Raw genomic sequence first — 19839 nt, 5'->3', positions numbered from 1 at the left:
GCTAGACCATGTTCTTGGCTATGACATCCTTGGCAAAGCCCAGACGGAGGTCACTGAGGCAAGCTGTGCTAACATTGATTCAGAACATCCTGTTGCAAAACATGGAGTGAAAGACATGAAGCAAAAGAGGACTTTGGAAAGGTTTCTTGGCCATCTCCACCAACAATTTGCTTCAAAGTATCATTCTTTCGTCTTGACCTTTTTTTTGAGGGACTAAGTAGGGAGCCCAAACTCCTAGATTTACCCGGGTAGTCTCAATTCAGGCCAGTTGTCCCAGTGTAATTATTAATAAAACCACCTTTGACTCTTCAAGGTGTTCAGGCTTGAAAGATAATTTATATGGTCACTTTCTCTAGGAGGGTGGCAATTCACAGCAATTTCCTATCCACAGGTACTCTGCTGTGGCCAATGTGGGGATGACTGAATGATGGAGAGCCTGTGTTATACAAACCACAGGGGAACACTTGCCATTGTTTCTGCTATCGTCCCACAATTGTTTAAGATGGAAGCACGAGCCCTTGGAAGCTTTCAGAGAAGAAGCTAGCCAGAAACTCACAAGCTCTTTCCTTGTGAAGATCTGGCCCGTGGAGTGCTGGCCATGCTCCCTGGTCACTGCCCATGGGATGGTCAGCTCCCGGGGCAGGTGGTGCTGAGCAGGTTGGCGGGTGTTACCCCTCCCAGTCTCCTCAAGATTAGAATCTGTTCCAGGCCACCAGGCAGAGCTGCCTGCCAGCGCTCTCACTAGAACAGTTCCTGGACGTGCTTCGAGAGCTGTGGCCAAGCTCTTGTGACAACACCTCCTGGAATAACAAAGGGATCCTTTGTGGGCAATCGGCTCCAGCTAACAGCTTGTGGATGGCTGGACTCCCTCTGGCATTTTCTTTTCAAGACAGCCGCCCCCCCCCCCCATTCCTATCCATTCAGCTCAAGACAATCTGGGATGGTACATAGATAATTGGATCATTTGTTCAACCTGAAGAGGTAGGTCAGGGCGGCCTTCCAACGTCGAAACTTCCGGAGGAAATGATGGACACAATGGGAGGTCTGTGGGGGTGACAGCTCAGGGCATCCGCATTCGATGGTTCCCTTCCAGTAAGTATTGTGCCACCTCTGAGAGAAGGCCTTCAGCTGGCAGTGTGCTCGTGTGACAAGGTATTATTCTTAGCAATAGGTCCACAAAGGATTTCCCACTGAGCAGCTCTGGAAACCTAGGCTCTTACTTGGAAGGGCAGGCCCATTGAGGATTGCTCTTGCCAATGGAGCTTCAAGAATCCTCTGGGGCCACCAACTCCATGAAGTCTTTGTGGAGCCACCGCCTCCCAGATGTTTGTCCAGATGAGAGTTGAACATTCTTGCTTTTGTGCCGCCTGTGTTATCCCCATGAGTGTGTGCACATGTGTGTCTGCCTCCATGCACATGTACATATGTCTGTCACAGCACAATCACTCCCCCAGGGACAGCGACACTACCTTACTCTTCTGTGTTCTCCTTCCTGCACTGGGAACTCAGTAAAAGCTTGTGAAATGAAGAACAGAGTCAGTCTTTCACCTGGAGGTGGTTGGGCCCAGAAGCAGACTGCATGGAGGAATTCAGATGATATTGTCTCATCTCTTTTTGCCTCCTGAATTCTTCTCTGTTTCTTTTCTTTTCTGTTACTGTAGATGAATGTTCTCCATGTTGGGGGAGATGGCCACCAGCACCCCCAACTGGCAACACTGCAGCTCTGGAAATGAGGGCAGCTCCATGGTTTCTCCCCCATCCCTTGATCACCCCTGTGGCCACAGGGTGGGGTGCAGTGACTAGAGGGTCCACTAGAATGCCATGATTGGATTGGGGTATAGCAGTTCCCCAAAGTGGGGTGATTGAGGTGGCCCTGAAGAGACAAAAACAACAGACATCCAGGAGAAAAGCACTGAGCTTGAGGGACCTCTAGGAGGACAGATTCTGACCTGGAGACCTGGAGGGCTCCCGTGAGAGGAAAGACTGAAATCTGCAACCACAACAGGCTGAGGAGCTTGGGCTGGGCAGATTTACAAAGACCACTCCTTCAGAAAGGACCGCGAGCGGTTGATCTGCAGGCTTTGAGCATGAGGCAGCAGTAAATGGACCCTCACTGGGACACCCAGCGGCCAGGTCCTGTGCAGGACCGGAAGTCAGCGGCCAACCCCTGCTCATCTGCTGGGGGACTGTGGTCCCCTAAGTGGCCCCACAGAGGGCCCCCTCCCATCAGGCTGGCTCCGGGATGACCAGGTGGTGGCCCTCACAGCAGTAGTTAACATTCTGGGAACCAGGCTCCCTGGGCACTGCCCCATTGCCTCCTGCCAACAGTGCTATCTTGTAGATGTTAGGATTTAGAATCAGAAACAGGCCCTAAATTAAGCAGAGAAAGAGAGAGAGGGTGGGAGAGAAAGAGAAGAGGAGAAACTGAGGAGAGAAAGGGAGGCAGAGGGAGAAAATGTTGGAAGGACACGGGATAGTTGAAGGAAAAGATGAACAGCCGCTTTCGGGATAAACGGGCGCAGGACCGAGGCCTGCTGCTCTGCCGACCCAGGGCCAACTCCCTTCAGTCCCTGTGACTGCCCTGGGAGTCCAGTTCCCAGGACTAACACGGGCCAGTGCCTGCCCCTGGGATCAGGGATCAGGTTCTGTGATCGACCACCCCACCATGCGGACCTGAGGGGCCGCTCACTCAGAGGAAGGGTGAGAAGGAGGGAAGTTTATTGTGGACAGACAAAACCAGCAGCTCTCAGGCCCCACTAGCTCCATTTTCCAGGTAAGGAGACAGGCTTGGGGAGGGGGCAGGACTTGTCAACATCACGGTGACAGTGAGTGACAGTACTTAACCCAACTAGCTTGACTGCAGCACCACATTCTTAATCACTGTGTTTGCTCCCCATCCAACCAGGGATGGCTGCCTGGTGAGGACACCTCATTTGATCACAAATCGTAATTTAACAGAATGATATAGTGGTTAAGAGTTTGGGGACCTGTTAGAAAGTCACTGCAGTCAAACAGGTAAGAGAGGAAAGGACTAGCCTGTCCCAAGGAAGTAGCTAGGATGACAGGAGGACATGAATCAGTAGATGCCAGAGAGTGTGAGAAGAAATCTGTCATGACTGAGAACTCATAGGACTGGGAAGGGAGGAAGGAGTGGGGTCTACATTGGCCTCAGGCTTCTGGTTTGGGCACAGGGTGGATGGAACTGTCCTTCACTGAGGTGCAAAGCCCGGGAGGAGGAAGCGGTGGCAGTGAAGGTGGAGGAGAGAGGAGTTTCATTTTGGAAATGTTGGGTTTGAGGCGCCTGCAGGACACCCAAGTGGAAATGCCCAGGGTTCAGTGGGTCCATGGGGTGTGGACATGGGAAAGAGCCATAGGTGGAGCTGGTATCCCCCAATGGCATGGTATAGTGTGAGGCTGGCAAAGGCCTGAGGACAGAGCCTGGGCATCAGGGCATTTAGGGGCAGGGAAGCCTTCTCAGGTGAGAAAGCATCAGTAGCTCATTCTTTCCTTGCATGAGTGTGATTCTGTCTGCCTCTTCCTTCCCTGTCCACTCCCCCAACTTTGCCTTGCCCAGGTAAGCCTTTTTTTTTGGACAGAGTTTCGCTCTTGTCACCCAGGCTGGAGTACAATGGCTCAATCTCGGCTCACTGCAACCTTCGCCTGCCTAGTTCAAGCGATTCTTCTGTCTCAGCCTCCCAAGTAGTAGAGATTACAGGTGCCCACCACCATGCCCAGCTAATTTCTGTATTTTTAGTAGAGATAGGGTTTCACCATGTTGGCCAGGCTGGTCTCGAACTCCTGACCTCAGGTGATCCATCCACCTTGGCATCCCAAAATGCTGGGATTACAGGCGTGAGCCACTGTGCCCGGCCAGGGTAAGTCATTCTTAACATTTCAGCCTCCACAGTCGTTCCTTGGCATAGCCTTGCCTGGCCTCCCAAGCATGCTTTCATAGGCTCCCACGCTTTTCAGCACAGGACTTCTTACCTTGCAATAACCAAATCATGTCCTTGACGATCGCCCCTGTTGGACTGTAAGCTCCCTGAAAACAGGGGCCATGCCTACCATGCTCACTGTTGTATCCCTGAAGGAAGTGGAGAAACTCCCCCCTCACTCTCTTCCCGTGCCCCACCTTTTCCAGGGATGCGGATTGACTGGGTGAGTTTCAGACAGGGACAGAATCACAATCAGTGTATGAAACTGACCCACATTTCTGTGGTCCTTCTTCAGCTTCCTTCATCAGGCCTACTGGGTCAGGAAGACAGCCTGGACTCTCTTGCAAGCTGGCATCTTCTCTATCTTGTCTTCCCACAGAGAGCCTGGGCACTTGGCAGTGCTTCTCATTTGGGCTGCAGCCCTTGGTAAGACCCAATCTGGGCTGTGAGGCTGAAGCACATGGCCCACCCCATGCCAAAAGCAGCCTGTCTTGGGGAATCACACAGTCACCCAAACTTGTAACAAAGGGATACCTTGGTTTCTCGTTTATTTTTACCCTCACAGCCTTGGGAACCTTATGGAAAGAGGGATCACTGGAGGCCAAGATTTGGCCATTCCCAGGTCCTCTGGTGAAATCCCATTGAATAGACCCTTTCCCCTGTTTAACCCCTGTTCACTGAATGAAGGAAAGAAGGAGGAAAGGGACGCACAGAGCAGAGCTTCGACTCTAGAGTCATGACCATTTATGAGTGTCTGTCCCCGGGGAGATCTGGTCCTAGACCATTCAGATACCATATGGATCCAGGGCTTTGCTCCCATGGCACCGTGTGGCAGACGATGGGCCCTGTTACAGCAGTTCCTAGGCTTCACCCTCAAGCATTTGGAAGGCTCCTCTGTCAATCTGCCAGCTAGACAGTGGTATAAACCTCTGCAACCTAAGCACAGGTTGGGCTGGGCACAGTGGCTCACACCTGTAATCCCAGCACTTTGCGGGGCTGAGGCGGGGGGACCACTTGAGGTCAGGAGGTCGAGACCAGCCTGGCCAACATGGTGAAACCCCGTCTCTACTAAAAATACAAAAATGATCCGGGTGTGGTGCCGGGTGACTGTAACCCCAGCTACTTGGGAGGCTGAGGCACAAGAATCACTTGAAACTGGGAGGCTGAGGTTGCAGTGATCCAAGATCATGCCACTACACTCCAGCCTGGGTGACAGAGTGAGACTCAGTCTCAAAAAATAAAAATAAAAACCAAGTGCAGGTTGGAATGTCTGCTGGGTCTGTTGGATATTCAGCATTTTCTTGGCCCATGAGTAGCCTCCAGTTCTAATAAAATGTCTTTGAAACTATCTGAAACTGGCCAGGTGCGGTGGCTCACGCCTGTAGTCCCAGCACTTTGGGAGGCCGAGGCGGGCGGATCACGAGATCAGGAGATCGAGGTCATCCTGGCTAACGGCATGAAACCCCATCTCTACTAAAAATACAAAAAATTGGCCGGGAGTGATGGCGGGCACCTGTAGTCCCAGCTACTTGGGAGGCCTAGGCAGGAGAATGACATGAACCTGGGAGGCAGAGCTTGCAGTGAGCCAAGATCGTGCCACTGCACTCCACCCTGGGTGACAGGGCGAGACTCCGTCTCAAAAAAAAAAAAGTCTCTGAAACTGCCTGCATGCTGGAATTCACATCAGCCCTATAAGCTGGGTGGCACATCTTGTTTTACAAAAGGGATACAAGCTCAAAGAAATCCTATCATTGGCAGAATACCCAGCACGAGTAACAATAATTAACAGTAATGAATGATAGTAAATGGTGCTACCATTGACTGAAGACCCACTATGTGCTAGGTACTCCATTCAGGCTTCTACATGTTTCTGTCACTCATTCTTCGCAGTTGTCCAAAGAGGTTGATGCCATTATTTTACAAATGAGGAAACCGAGAATGAGAGAGATAGGTGACTTGCTAGAGTTCACAAAGCTAATGGGAAATGGGGTCAAGGACTTGAACCCAAGTCCGTCTCTAAGGCCTTCTTCCTTTCACTGTGCTGTTCTCCTTCCAGCGGGTGGCAGGAGGTGCAGCGATGATTCTATGTGTAGCAGGAGGGACCCAGACAGGCCCGACAAAACACATTCTGAAGGAAAAGCCGGTTAGGCCTGGTCCAGGAGTGGCAGCTTCAGAAACCAGGGTAAAGGAATTGCCTCATTTGTATTGCGCGCTGGGCCAGGTCATGTGCCAGCCACTTCTGGCTGTTCTGGGAAAGAAACCCGGGGGGTGGCAGGGCATAGTGGTTCATGCCTGGAATCCTCAGCACTTTGGGAGGCCAAGGCAGGGGGATCACCTGAGGTCAGAAGTTTGAGACCAGCCTGGCCAACATAGTGAAGCCCCGTCTCTACTAAAAATACAAAAATTAGCGGGGCATGGTGGCGGGCGCCTGTAGTCCCAGTTTCTCGGGAGGCAGAAGCAAGAGAATCACTTGAATCTGGGCGGCAGAGGTTGCAGTGAGCCGAGATTGCACCACTGCATTCCAGCCTGGGCGACAAGAGCAAAACTCTGTCTCAAAAAACAAAACAAAAAAAGAAAAAAAAAAAAAAGAAAATAGAAACCCAGGGGGAAACTGGCCAGACCTAGGACCTGGGCAGAGTGGGGACAAAAGGGGAGAAGAGACCTGACATTCAGATGGCCATTCCCCCCCGGAAGCAGATGCAAAGGACCCGTGCTGCCCAGAGACACAGGGCAGGGCCTGGCAAAGGCCCTAGCTCTGCAGAGGAAAGGAGAAGCCCTGAAAAGGCCTCCTTTGGGAAAGAGATGAGCCAGGAGACCTTGAAGGTCCAGTTGGCCCTGGTGGCCCCGATTGAACCTCTCTCTAGGGATCCTTCTGCATCAGCAGTGGGAGAGGGAGGGAGAAGAAAGAGGTAACTGAGATTTTCCTAAAAGCTTTTGTTTTATAAAGCATTGTGACTGACTGAGGCTTCTGCTTGAAACCTTAAAACCCATCTAGGAGTTCGTGTCTCTCTCAGGCTGAACTGGAAACTCCTAACACAGCTAATAAAGCCCTGTGTGCTGTGGCCGCTGCTGACCCCACCTGACTGTGCGTGTCTCCAACACATATCTCATGATGCAGTGGTTCTCAAAACTTCCCTTCCCCTTCTCCCCAGCATGAGAACGCCCTGGGGGCTTTAGAAACGCACCCATGCCCAGGCCCTACGGCAGACCAGTATCTCGGGGGGTGGCATCCTTCTTCCTAAAAACCTTCCCAGGTGATTCCGTATGTGTCTAGGGCTGAGACCCCTGCCACTCAGCCTTCTCCGTCATCCTCTCCTGCCCAAATCCTCCTATTCTCCAGGCCTCAGCCAAGTCTCTGTGCGGGGTCTATTGCAGAGGAAGCCCACCCTGACCCCTCTCCCAGAGTTGTATTTGGCACAATGGGTTGGGTGGCCCATCTGCGCCTGTGTTCCCATGGCACCTTGTGATTGTCCGGAACTGCTTGACACTCACCTTTCTCCCTGTGACTGTGATCTCCCTGAGGACAGGGGCCTTGTCTGGTGGTTCACAGTTGCATTCCTGCACCTGACATATGATGACCGTTCAATAAATGGGCTGAAATATTAAATATCAAGTTAAAAATCTGTCTTCCTAAAAATTTCCCTTAGTCTCTGATGTTCCCACTTTCCTAATTAAACGTGAAAGCCCACTTCTTTTCCATTTTTTAACTTTCCCCAAATGTCTACGGATATTGGCCCTTAATTAGCGCTTTTGAATCCCGCTGGGTCCTCCCTGTCCTCCTGAGCAGGGAGCTGGCTTTCTGTTCCTGCAAACATTAGTGTTTCCCCAAATAGCTCCTAGAAAAGGAAGCACAGCTTCTCCACAAGAAAAGACAGTTTGCAAACAAGAGCTCTGCACAGGCAGGCTCAAAGGCAACTGAGCGGTTCCCTCTCTGGGAGATGTTTAAAGCACCTTCATTTAGGATCACAGAGAAGTTTAGTCAATACTCACCCATTTCCTCCTCCACCCTTCCTAAGAGGAAGCCAGAACGGAGCTCTTGTCAGAGAGGGTACCGGCCGCAGAACAGCTTCAAGAGAGTAGAGGGGATGATACATGTTGGAGCGGAAGAAGATGAAGGTGAGAAGCTGCCAACAGGGCATTAATTGGCTTTGGAACAGCTAAGAGCCTCACCCTGGCCCAAAAACCCCGAGGCAATTTCCGAAAGCAACTGTGGAGAAAGAGGCCTGCCCCTTTCTCACCTCCTCTGAATGGGCAGCTTGGAAGTGGGAAAGAGGGCCAGGAATCCATGGGGCATCCTTCTCCCGCCAACTGCCTGGGGCCTGGAGGGAGGCCAGGTGCTCACCTCCTGGGGTTTGGGACTGTGCCTGGGTATAAGGAGCTGCAGCCCCCATCTCCCCATTATTGAGAGGAGGTGTTGAGAGCTGCCCTGGCAGAGCTGGGGCACAGAGATGGCTGCTGCTAAAGTGTTGGGTGTGGACAAGTGGTCTTTGCTGAGTTTCTGGCTCCACTGACGTTTCTTCTTAGCTCAGTTTCCTTATCTGAAAATGAGGGGATTTTTGGACCAGATATCAAAGGTCTCTTCAGCATTGCTTCCTGGGGCTGGTGAGAAAACAGGGAAGCAGGAGGGGAAAGCCCAGGAGTGGTTGTAACTCAAAGACAGGCACTGAGCCCTTGTCTGGGGGATGGGGCATGTCCTCACAGTGGTATCCAGGCTCTAGACAGGGGACCCAGACATAAAAGGGGTGGCAGGTCTACCCTTACATCTTGTATGAGTCATCACATGAGGGAATCGAGGCCCAAAGAGCTTTAAAAGACTCACGCAAGGTCACACAAGTAGTGAGCATGGAAGCTTTCTCTACTACACGGATGGCAGGTAGATTTACCTTCATGCCCAACTTGATAGATTGGCAAGGGCTGTTGGGAGCATCCTGTGGAGGAAAGAGTCTGTGATCTATTAGCAATGTCTGCCACATGCTTGGGAAGAGGAAATGGCAACAAGACCACAACATGTTTACTGTAATTACTAATTATTTACTAAATTGTTATTGAGAGGCTGCTTCATGTAGGGCACTGGTCCTTATACTGGAGATTCCGTGATAAACAAGGGCAGCTCCTGCCCTTAGGAAGTTTCCATTCTAGAAGGGGAGACAAACAATATATATGTGAACAAATGACTAAATAATATCATCTCAGCTAGTGCTAAGAAGTGTAAGGAAAATAAAATAGTGCAATGGGATAGGCAGTGATGGTGTGGGAGAGGAGGGAGGAGATCAAGGCAGCCAGCAGGCAGCATTTAGGCTGAGACCTAGATGCTGAGAAGGAGGCCTCCTTGTGAGGAGCTGGAGGAAGAGCATCCCGGCAGAGGGAACAGCCAATGCAAAGACTCTCCAAGAGACAGAAAGAGCAGAGTTGAGGCTGCTTCGAGGGCAAGCAAGGGGGCCAGTGGAGGGGATGGGAGCAGCGAGAAAGCCAGCTGCCTGCTCATTGTGACCATTTGGATGTCTGATGGGCCCCCCCAACTTAGTCAGTCCAGCACGACACTTTCAGTCCGCTTCCCCATTACCCCCGTTTCACACACAACAAAATCTGCTCCTCCCCAAGTCTTTCCCTTCCCTTCCCAGCAAATGACATCTTTGCCCACCCTGTTGCTTGGTCCACTGTGCTACAACCCTGGCCATGCCACCATCAACTTTCTCCTGCAGCCTCCCCCTAATCCTCTACAAAAGCCCCCAAAGCACTCATCAAACCAATCCCCTCATTGCTTACTGCCCAAGGCTCTCTTCCTCCCAGTTTTGTCTTTTTTGCAGCTAACCCTAACCCATGAACCCACGAACCCAGGGACAGATACTTTATCATCTTTTTAAAAAGAGAATCTGAAGTTGGTTATAGCCGTTAAGAGCACTAAGCACCAATCCAATCCACACATATTCCTCTAGTTGCCCCCAAACAAACAGTGTTTCCAGAGTGGATATGAGGACTGGGTATTAATGATCACAGGACCATTTATCAGGCCCCTGCAGTGCTCCTGGCTCCCTGGCCAGAGCATCACAACAGCCCTGCAGGGACGGCATGATTTTCATCCCACTTTCATTCATGCAGAGATTTAGACTCAGAAAGGTTCAGCTTCTTATCGAAGTCCCAGAGCTAGTAAATGGCTAAGCCAGGATTTGGACTTAGGTCTCTCTGATGCCAAAGCCCAAGCTCTTACTTCTACATCAAGTTTCCTCCTAGACGCAGATGGGCAAAGAATGATGGGCTCAGAAAGAGACACCTCAACCTCAGTCCAGATGTTTCCCTTTTATGCCAAAATCAAAGGTCAGAAACTGCTCCCTGCGTTCCTTGGGACCGCCTCAGCCTGGAAACAGGAGGGGCAGGAACTTCTGCCCACCTAACCCCAATGAAACGAGGCATCCCAGCTCTCCTTATCTTCCTAGCTTTCAGTCTTCATCCTTCCATCTGCCCCCTGACAAGTTCTTCTTTTGCCAGCTGGTCACCTTCTTGCCCTGGGCTGTTATAGCCAGTACCCCAGTCTTCTCCAGGAAGCATTCCCGTGGGAACCACAGTGCCAACATCCGGTGAGGACAGGCCCTCCGTTACCTGCTGGCCCTGCTGCCTCTGCTATCAGAACCAAGAACAAAGGAGCTTGGTGCCTGCCGCCTGGCTGGCTGTGTTTGTCCAGGGTGAGGCCTCGCCTGGCACAGATGCTGAGCAAACAGAAGTGCGGCTTCACAGATCCGCCTTACAATGAGTGGGACTTTAGGGGATGTGTTGCTGCCAGGCCACCTGCCGAAATATCACTGTGCCCAACCCCAGCCAGCACTCCAGGGCATGGAGGACTGCAGGGCAAGGGGACCCATCTCTGAGCCTTAGGCTTTTCGGCTCTACAATGGGAGAGTCGTACAAGATGATCTCCAAGAGCCCTTCTGTGGTCTGGAGCCCTGAGAGATGTTTCTGAAAGCCCCTAGGGCTTGAGAACAGATCTTGGTGGCAAAATGCTGAGGGTGGTGTGGGGTTGGAAGCCAGGCCTCTGACTCATGGCAGTCCTGGCCCCAGCCCCATGTACCCACACATGCCTCTCTCTCTGACCAGCAGGACTGACCTCTTTCAGAGAAATGTCCTTGAGCACTGGATTTATGACCTTATTCACTCTCATGGAACTTCCAGGACTAGAGCTAGGGCACTTCATGGTCAGAGGACTGAGTGTGCCTGTGTTGCTTCTGAGGTCATTCAGAATCTAACTTCTCACTCTCTGCCTGCAGAAATCAGGGTAGCTGGGGAAGGCTCTGAGGGACCATAGAGGGAGGTTTCTCCAGTTAGGATGGGAGAGCTGCATGATGATGGCGATTCTCAGAATGTAGGTGCATCAGAACCACCTGCTTGTTAAAAATACAGAATCTTGGACCCCAAACTCCAGAGGTTCTGAGTCCCAAGATTTGAGGTAGGAAAGGATGGCTTAGAATTCTGAGTTCTAAACAAGCACTTATGTCCTCTGTAGGTTTCTTATGAAATGTATTTAAAAGCTATAAAGTCCTGGGTTCAAATCCCACCTCTGCCACTTTTTAGCTATGTGACTTGAGAAAGTCACTGAGCCTTTCTGGATGTCTGTTTTGTCTGTAAAATGAGGCTGTATAAAATAACTTGCAATAAGTTCGAGTTATTGCTTCAGAGTGTTGATTGCACTTTGTAAATGTTTGTGGAATGAATGGGACAGAAGTCCATTTGCCCAAACTAGAAACCCACTATTCTCCTTGACTTCCTCACCTACCACATCTCTCCACCAACCAATCACAAATTCCTGTGAACTCTATCTGCTACATACACTTCACACCTGCCAGCTTCTCTCCATCCTCAGGGCCATCACGCTAGCCAAAGCCACCATCTTCCCCTCCCTCGGCACCGCACAGCACTCTCACTAGTCTCCCTGCTGCCACCATGGCCTCTGCCCATTCATGTTCCCCAGAGCAGCCATGCTCATCCAAGATCATGTCCCTACTTCAAGCCTTAACTCTCAGGAAGGCCTTATCATGAGTCCAAAACAATTCCTCCTTCCCCCAACACCTACTTCTAAGAACTTTCAGTTCCTCTGACACTCAAGCTATTCTGAACTTCTTTCGGATTCCTCCAGTGAATCACAGTTTCTCTTGCCCCTAGGTCTTCATACAAAGAGTATTTTCTCTCCTCCCCAATCCTCCGGAACACACATCCGTCACTCACTACTCATCCTTCCTATTTCAGCTTGAATGCCAGTTCTTCAGGGCCGGACACTGGCTGTCGCCCTCACGTATGCTCGGGGACTCTTCCTTCTCGGCAATAAAGCTCCTTACACTCTACAGCGATGACTTAATCCCACATCCTCCACTGTTTTGTCCATTGCAGTAGCACCCGCAGGTACTAGAGTCTGACACATTGTGGGCGCTCACAAAGATGTGTTGAATGAATGACTAAATACGCAGCCCAATGAAAGAATGAAGAAACGATGAAGTAGTCCCTGGTCACAGGATACATCGCGGTGGGGGTACCCCCAGGTAGGGCTAAGCTACAGCCACATGAAGGCGTCGCAGGGCAGGCGCGGGCCACATGGGGGCGCCCCCGGTCCGTCTTAGCTGGTTGGCACCTCCTTGGACTGAGGTTCAGTTACCAATCGCCAATGGGCGCCAGGGAGCGGGGTTCTCTCTCTGATGGACAGCATCGCTCCGCCCAATCTAATTCATCTTTTCCTTAGCCCCGCCCACTCCGGGCCCTTGAGACCCCGAGGGTGGGCCTGGTGGAGACACCGCCAACTGAACTCCAGCTGAGTGCTCTCGAGGCCGAACCAGCGGGCCTGGCGGTCTGTGAGTGGGTGGCCAGCCGCTAGGGGCGGGGCCTTAGCGTTGACGAGCAGGCAGGCCGTCCCGCCCCTCTCACCCAGAGCGGCCGCGCCAGCGTTGGGGACAGCAGAAGTGAGTACGTGAGCGGCGCAGCAAGATCCCAGCTTGGACCCCGGACGGCGCGCGTCCCCGAAGCCCCGGATCCCAGTCGGGCCCGCAGTGGACCGCCAGATTACTGTGCACCCCGAATCACGACCACCTGCACCCTCCCGCCCCGGCCCGCCCCCCGAGTCCTCCTGCACCGTGCTCGCCGGCGCCCCGGATCCTCCTGGACCGGTCCGTCCAGATTCCCGCGGGACCGACCTGTCCGCATCCCCAGGATCGCTGGGCTCGGTGCGCCGCCTCGGTCCCGGAGCCGCCCGCTTGGATTGCATTCCCTTCTCGCCCGGATCTCCTGGGACCCGACGCGAGCCTGCCCCGGGGTCCGCCGAGCGCACCTTCTCTCGGGTGCCTGCAGCCCCGCCGGCGCGGCCCGGCCAGGCGCGGCCCGGCTCGGCTCCTAGAGCCGCCGCGGCCATGGCCAGAGCCCGCACGCCGCCGCCGCCGCTGTCGCCGCCGCCGGGGCTCCTACCGCTGCTCCCTCCGCTGCTGCTGCTGCAGCTGCTGCTGCCCGCTGGCTGCCGGGCGCTGGAAGGTGAGCGGCGTCGGGGGGCGCGCCCGGGAACAAGGTGCACGGGGTCGCGGGGCTGCAAGCTGGTAGTGCGGGTCCGACCGGGGTTGAGCGCACGTCGGAGGAGGCCCCGCCACCGGCGCCCGCTCCGGGACCCAGGGATGGGGTGGGGAGGCCGCCCCCGGAGCCGCCTCGGAGGCTGGAGCTGGCTCGGAGGCAGGCAGCCCGCGGGTTGGGGGATCTAGGGTAGCTAGACTCGGCACGAACGTCCCCGAAAGTCCTGGCCCTGCTTTCGCGGGAGTCCCCCACACTCACGGCAGAGAAGCGGGGCTCCCGGCACCCCCCGAAATCGAGGATGTGTAGGCGACCCCCCAGGCAAGGCGAGGGCCGCGGGGCTGTGGCGGGTGGGTGCGAAGCGGGACTCTCCGGGTTGGGGGGCGCTAATTAGGAGCCCGTTGGAGTTAACTGTGAGAGTGTGAGTGCGAGCACCCTGCTTTGCCAGGGGGCCGCTGCGGGGGCGGACAGGCGGGGGCCTGTTATTGTTTATGGTTTACCAGGCGCCAATTACACCCGAGGTGCTGTGTGCGTGGGCCCCGCACCCTTTTCGGAGGCTCCCTCTCGGCCTTCTAGCAGGGCTTGGGTCTCCATTGAACCCCTGAAGTTGCGGGGTTTGCCCCAGGTAGCACCAGAGCCCGGCGCCTTCCTCAGTAGCCGGTGGGAAAAGGCTCGGCTTCTCAATGGGTTCTGTGAAACCTGCCAAGACTGCTGTGGGGGGCAGCTCCAACTTCCAAATGATTGTACTTGGAATCAAATGATTGAACAGCCCCGCGCTGTTGGCCCTGGCAGGAGAGCTCACACGCATGCCACTTGACACAAGCTTGCCGCGGACAGAGGCCCCAACACCAGCCACAAACAATAGGGAGGCCCACACACACTCACGCCCCGTTTCCAAGAATTTCGGAGCCATTAAATGAGAGGGGGTCAAAACCTTCCCTAGAGTGGAGGGAGGGAAGCCCCAAAAATTCGAGGGCAATTGGAATAAAGGCAGTACTTATTTGGGGCATCTTTAACAGATCTAGTCACTTTCTTAGTTTAGGAACGAAAACACGAATTCTGTGGAACTTGGCTTGTTCTTATGTTCACAATCGGTAAACTTAAAGGTTGGAAGGAAAAAAGAACACAGTTCAGAGAGAAAGACATCCTCTGGTGCGTTCTAATGTTCTCCAGGAGAAAGATCTCCTATGATCCCCCACCCCCTTCATCTCTGAGCCCACTGTGCTGACAGATCGAGTCCCACGGATGGACACATGCAAATTCAGACCGGCACACCGAGGTCTCGCCCACACTCGCATACATTCTCCCACATGTGTGTGATAGGATCGCAGGCGTGAGAACCCAGTGTGGGGCTTTGTCGTTGATTGCCTTGAGGGTGTGAGCCAGGGAGCCTGTTCAAGTTGCCAGATCTGTGTTAGGTCTCTGTGTCGTAGCCCAGGAGAGGCGACATTGGTACACACACCCTCATACACTTATGGGGCTGTGTGTCACCTGTGTGTGTCGTGCTGCAAGGCCCTTGTTGTGGGTGTGGTGGGTGCTGGTGCTGAGAGTGGAGTGGGGGTGTGGTTTGGGTCAGGTGCACAGGGGCTACCTGAGGAGGCTCTCTTCTCCCTCCCTGCTTCTCTTCCTTTCTCTTTTTCAACCCTTATCACCTACTGGACCCTCAGGAGTCCAGGCCCTAGCAGGAGCCCAAGCTTCCAAGCCTCCAGGCCAAGCAGCTGGAGGGCTGTCCGGAAGGCGGAGTCCTTATGTGCTGGGGCAGCCTGGGAAGAGGGGGCAGCAGGGCCCTTCGTTCCCCATTCCCGGCCTGCCCACCTCCCCTTGGCTGTGAAATGGGAGCTAGGGCTACTCTCTGGCTGTGAGGCCAGGCCAGCACAGGATGCCTCTGGGAAGCAGCAGTGCCTACAAGGGTGGTTTCACCAATTCCTTCACTTTTGCAATTCCTCAGACCCTCTGGTCTCCAGTTCGTGCGCAGGAGAATGTGAGAGAACAAATGCAAGGTGCTGACCCCAGCATAGACCTTGCACCTACCCACCCTCTGGCTCTCCCTCACTGGGAGACAGGATAGAAAGGCATCGACCTCATGGGGTTCTTCTGAGAACTGAATTGTTAATGTGTGCAAAGTGCTTAGCACATATGCATTGTTATTCAAGGAGTAGCTGTTATTATTATTACGCTAGGGTCTGCTCCTTGGGGAGCCTCAGGAGTATGTGCCCTTATCCTGCCCGAGGGAGGTTAGAGGGAGGGAAGATGAAAGGGAAGGTTGGTGCAGGGGGCCGGGGGTGGGGTTGTCTCCCCCACATCTCTGCAACTCCAGGGAGGGAAGGAATGGGGAGAGAGCTGGCCCAGTGGGTAGCTGTTTTCTGCCTGTCCTCCCTCCTGTATTCTGGGGCTTGGTGTGTCGATGGGTGAACTTCAAGGTCCTGGGGTGTGACCGGGATAATGTGGTTTTCATAGCACTGAAGAGCTTTTCAGCCCCTCCAGCCTGACAGGTGGGGGGTCCAGCTTTCTCCATCCAGCCTTCCATTTGGCTTCGTCAGGATTTTGGTCTGCCCTTGGCCTTGTGGCTCTCTGTGTCTGGGGCATGACATTTATTTAGGCCCAGGGTCCCTGAGCCCTGGTTGCTACCTCTTGTGTACCCACTAGTTAGATGCTGTCTAGCGCCTGGTTCCTCTTCCCTCCCTGCACACTTGGGGGTCACCAAGACTCTGCATCCAAGGCTGCCGTCAGTTTTCCGTGTGGATGGAGCCTGGGTCCTTACCTGTCCGTGTGGATGAAAACATGCCCTCACCTTGCCCTCTGATTGACTGCCCCCCTTTCCCTGTGCACATTGCCCTGGGCTTTACCCACAGACACAGGGAAACAGGGCCACCTAGTCGCCCACTGGCCTTTTGAGTAATGTTCCCCAGCTCCCCAAAGCCAAGATTATTCTCCCCTCAGGGCCATCAACGGGTTGGGGAGTGGGGTCCAATGGGGAGCAGACTAGGAATGGGGCCTGGGATAAGGAATGGTGCCTGAACCCCAGCGCCCTTATACCTGGGATAGGATGGAGAGGTCCCTGCTGGGAAGAGACCCTTTTGAGAAAAGAGAAACAGTTACCAGATCTCAGGAGGTGGGGCCAGCACGTTCCCCTCCAGCCAAGCCATGGTAACGGAGTTGTCACTGCAGTGGAACCTGTCCCTGAGGGAACAAGACAGCATGGAGCCCACCTCCTCCACAGGGGCAGCAGGAGTGACCGCTGAGAACATGGAAACTGAGAGGGGACAGAGGGCTGGGATTTGGGGGGCTTGCTCACTTGTTTGAGTTGCCTCTGGTACCCCCAAACCCCATCCCTGTCTGTCAGGAGCTGGCCTTCTGAGCGGCTGCTCAGGGCCGGCAGGTATTTGGAAGAACCAGTTTGCGCGGCACTGCCCTGTCTTTAGCCACAGCTGCTGCTGCCGCCACTGCAGCCTCAGCGGCTGCGAGCCGAAGCCGAAGCTGCCGTGGGCAAGGCCTCTGCCGCACAGCCTTCCACTAATTAAACAGCATGAAGAGGCTGAATCACCAGGCCTGCATAGTTTGAAAATTGTAGCCCTGCCTGTTGTGCTGAGTCAAACTGGTTTGTCGGGATTGGGCAGCTGGGGGGGGTGAGGGGTGGAGGGAGACTGGATACAGCTGGGCACCTGATGGGCTGGGAGAAGCCCCCTGCCCAAGGGCTAGCCCTGGTGCCAGGTCTCCTATTCCCTTCTGCCCCCAGCCTCCTGGCCAGACCCAGTGTGGCCAGCATCACAAGGAAGGGCTGAAGGGCTCAGGTTAAGGGCTAGCTGTCCACCCATTCTTCTGGCTGCTGGCAGGGCCACGAGTGGGGTGGGGGCATGGATGAGCGCCCAGGCGTTTGGTCTCCCCGCCCTGGGCTTCTTCCCCCTTCTCCTCCCTCTCAGGTTTATTTAATTATAAACCCCCATGATCTGAGGAGAAGAATGAAAAACAAAATGTGTTCTCTGTTCTGAGATGTTCCCCTCCCCTCCATCCCAGACATGGGGGCCAAGGGGCTGTGGCAGGAAAGGAGGAAGTGGCCCTGGGTGAGTTAGGCTCCCCTACAACATGTATCTTCTCCAGGCCCCACGGCAGGTTCCCCTCAAGACCCCTTGATCCTCACGCTGACCACCCTGTGTGTACAGGCTGGCACAGGCGTGTACACATCCTGACCCATGGGAGGGGAGCCAGATCCTTCAGCTTGGTAGCTGAGGGAGGGACTCCATGAAGAGGAGGAGGGTGTCCGACTCGGGTGGCATGGCACTGCTCCAGGGTGCTCCTCCTTGCGCAGATCCTGACCCTCTGCCCTCCTGCCCCCCTGCACACTCTGCGGGCCCGGCCCTGGTGCTGACCTTTCCTTCCACCTCTAAGTCCCTAGTCTGGAATTTGGGCTGAAGGCTTGCTGCTTCTGTCTTTAGTTGTTTTGTGTTTCTGTTTTTGGTTTTGGCTTGGTTTTTTGTTGTTGTTGTTTGTTTCCTGAGTCTCAATGACACTCTTGCTCCCAGGGTGCTATGGGGCCTGGCCCTTCACCAGGGCAGGTGGCAGGCCCTCAGCTGGTGCCCCTCCCACAGGCCAGGGTGGCCATGATGTCCTCCTCATGCCCTGCTCAAGGTCCTCAATCTGCAAGTGGAAGAGCCTTGCCCAGAGCTTCTGAAGCCAAATCTCTTCAGGGTGCTACCCTCTACCAAGGGCTCAGGGGCCCTTGAGACGGTGCCATTGTGCTGGCAGGGAAGTGGCTTGTTACTTGGGCAGGGGCTTTACCTGGGAAGGCCGCACCCAGCCACACCCAGAATCATCTTCATACCCCTGCCCCACCCCAGCCTCGTGACCTGACTGACAGCTCCTGCCCAAGCCAGGACAACAGGAAGCAGGGCTGGGGCTCTTTCCGTACACCTCTGGCTAAGGCTGCCCCAGCACCTCTGCTTCCCTTGCAAGAGTGGCCCATGTGGCTGCCCTGCCTAAGCGAGAGGCACCAGAGTGTTGGGGCAGGATGAGGGATACTGCCCTCTCCCAGTAACTCTTCCTCTACCCCACTGGAAGACATCCTGTAAAGAGAACCATGCTGACAGGGTGTGTGTGTGTGTGTGTTGCGGGTGCATGGAGGATGCACCTCTGAGGCTTTACACAAATCTAGGTATTGATACTTACACCATGTCAGGATGCTCTTTTGCAGGGACTGTGGCATGTTCCAGTGTCATTGGGCATCTGTGACTTTGCAGCTGATTGTAGTTTGTGTGACTGAGTAAGAGCATGTCACCAAGTCTATACAGGGAAACTGGTGTTTGTGTTTGCACTTTACACTGAAGACTGTATGACTTGCAGCTGGTGATAGCATGTGCAATTGGGTGTGTAAGGAGAACATACTGTAGGGTTGGGTGTGCATGCCCTCGGTGTGTGCATATGTTTCAGGAAATCTGCACATAGGCAGGCTGGAAGCGTGGGTCTGCCTAAGGCAAGCCAGATCTCTGTGTAAGAAAGATTCCTGTATATGAATGTCTAAGGAAGACTAATCTGTTTGTACCATATGCATCCGTGTGTCTGAGAAAGACAGACCGTGGCTCTGTGTGAAGCTGGGTGTGTGTTTGTGGGCGGCTGTGGCTTTGTGTGTTTTTGTCCACCATATGTGTTGACTTGTCTTTAGCCCCAGTGGCGGGGAGTGAGCCCAGCCCCCAAGGACTGGATGCTGTGAATGCATCTGTGTGTTTGTGTATGGGCGGGGGCCACACAGTTGCTGCCACGTGGCTGCTCTCCATGGCCCTGTGGAAACCTGAAAGAGGTGTTGCTTCGCTCCTGAGCATCAAAGCTCCAGTCCTGGAAAGACCCTGGGCCTGCTGCCTACCTCCCTGGTGACTTTGTGGGGTAGTTGTTGTTTCCTGCCCGACAGAGCCTAGTGTCTAGGGTGGCCTGCCTCTTCTCCCCTCTGCCTCCTGCAGATACATGGTGGGGGCAGCAAGCGATGGGGTGCAGCAGGCACCTGGGGGAGCTGGGAGCTTGCTCACTCACTCCTCTTTTGTCTTTACCCGCTGCCCCTCAAACCCCCGTCCCAACGTGTGTATGTACAACACACGTACACACACGTGCACACACATGCACACACAGCACAGAAAAGGTGGGTTGGGTCTCTTTCTCCCAATACCGCGGACGGATGGGTTCTATGACCCCCCAACACACCCCCCTCACCTACTGCCGAAGGCTGGGACCGGGCACCCCAGGGCTGAGGAGGGCCTTGCCCTGTCTCCTGTGCCCGCGCAGGCTAAAGGGAGCAGGCTCCTCCTCTCCCCCCACCGAGAAGGGGGGAAACCGAGAGCACGCGGCCCCCTCCCCACCGGAGTGACCGGAGCCCTTCTTCAGGCACACA

This window comes from Piliocolobus tephrosceles, chromosome 2, assembly GCF_002776525.5.
Source record: "Piliocolobus tephrosceles isolate RC106 chromosome 2, ASM277652v3, whole genome shotgun sequence".
Lineage (NCBI taxonomy): Eukaryota > Metazoa > Chordata > Mammalia > Primates > Cercopithecidae > Piliocolobus > Piliocolobus tephrosceles.
Note: the sequence above shows the minus strand (reverse complement) of the source record.